A 2,080-nucleotide genomic window follows, 5' to 3' on the forward strand; every position below is an offset into this window, starting at 1 on the left:
ACGTTGTGCCTTAACCTAACCTACGTTGTGCCTTAACCTAACCTACGTTGTGCCTTAACCTAACCTACGTTGTGCCTTAACCTAACCTATGTTGTGCCTTAACCTAACCTATGTTGTGCCTTAACCTAACCTATGTTGTGCCTTAACCTAACCTATGTTGTGCCTTAACCTAACCTATGTTGTGCCTTAACCTAACCTATGTTGTGCCTTAACCTAACCTATGTTGTGCCTTAACCTAACCTATGTTGTGCCTTAACCTAACCTATGTTGTGCCTTAACCTAACCTACGTTGTGCCTTAACCTAACCTACGTTGTGCCTTAACCTAACCCATATTGTACCTTAACCTAACCCATATTGTACCTTAACCTAACCCATATTGTACCTTAACCTAACCCATATTGTACCTTAACCTAACCCATATTGTACCTTAACGTAACCTAATTTGTGCCTTAACGTAACCTAATTTGTGCCTTAACGTAACCTAATTTGTGCCTTAACGTAACCTAATTTGTGCCTTAACGTAACCTAATTTGTGCCTTAACGTAACCTAATTTGTGCCTTAACGTAACCTAATTTGTGCCTTAACGTAACCTAATTTGTGCCTTAACGTAACCTAATTTGTGCCTTAACGTAACCTAATTTGTGCCTTAACGTAACCTAATTTGTGCCTTAACGTAACCTAATTTGTGCCTTAACGTAACCTAATTTGTGCCTTAACGTAACCTAATTTGTGCCTTAACGTAACCTAATTTGTGCCTTAACGTAACCTAATTTGTGCCTTAACGTAACCTAATTTGTGCCTTAACGTAACCTAATTTGTGCCTTAACGTAACCTAATTTGTGCCTTAACGTAACCTAATTTGTGCCTTAACGTAACCTAATTTGTGCCTTAACGTAACCCATGTTGTGCCTTAACGTAACCCATGTTGTGCCTTAACGTAACCCAATTTGTGCCTTAACGTAACCCATGTTGTGCCTTAACCTAACCTATATTGTGCCTCAACCTAACCTATATTGCGCCTTAACCTGACGCACGTTGTCGCTGAACCTGCTCTGTAATTGTTATGCAACTCGTTAAATTAGTGTAGTGTTGCCTAACCGCAACCCTCGCAATATAGTTCGCTATTCGCACTGCCCGGTCCCCTGTGTATCGCGTCATGTTAAACACCTTGCAGGTGTTGCTGACTTTCCACATGCTCCTGCTATACACTGTAATGTGGATAGCAGCAGGACGTACATGCCCCCCCCCCTTCCCCCCTGCCTTCGCAAGCTGGTCGTTGAGAAGTTTGCATGTTCAATGCCCTTCGCATGCCGACGTACTCAGCCTACGTTGTGGTACGGCCTGTCACCTGTCCGCCGATGTACGCAAAACCCACAAACTGTACTGCACATTGGTCCGTATGTACTGAATGATACATCGTGGCACATGTGTGACCGTACGACGACTGCGCCTAGCAACGGCAGACCATACAGTCCAAATATTGTGCACGCAGCTACGTGTCGTCTCCCTATAAGAGCTGGATTGCAGTGTGGTACGCCATTCAGACGTGTGGGAGGAACGGACGCCCTGGATGGCGATCAGCATGAGCAGTCTGTTGATGTAGTGGAGCGTGTATTCGGACGTAGTCGTCTCTTCTCACACACCGTGATAGCATGTTGCACCGCGTTCCACATCTGCGACATCCTGCAGAGGCCGGCTGACAGTCGTTCGCGCAATGGACACCGCATACGTACGGGGGCTACCTTCCACGTGTTCTCGAGGCGTGCACATGTTGTTGCGTCTATGTGGGCAGACGTAGTGTGTTGTGACACCTGACACAGGCATGCAATACTCGTTGCAAATGGCGATGGACGTCTACGTTTGCTGGTGACGTTACGCAAATGAACAACAGGTAACCCGTTGTGGTGCGGTTGTTCTCGCTAGAGGTGAATCAGTGTTGGCGACGATCGGTCGAGCTATTAACCGGTTGTTTCAGGGATACCCACCATGCCCACGAACGTGAAAGGGGACCCACCATGCCCACGAACGCGAAAGGGGATCTGGGTGTGAGGCGATACGCGGCGGTGGCTGGGTGGGAC

Source organism: Schistocerca serialis, unplaced genomic scaffold (assembly GCF_023864345.2).
Source record: "Schistocerca serialis cubense isolate TAMUIC-IGC-003099 unplaced genomic scaffold, iqSchSeri2.2 HiC_scaffold_1232, whole genome shotgun sequence".
In the NCBI taxonomy this organism is placed as follows: Eukaryota; Metazoa; Arthropoda; class Insecta; order Orthoptera; family Acrididae; genus Schistocerca; species Schistocerca serialis.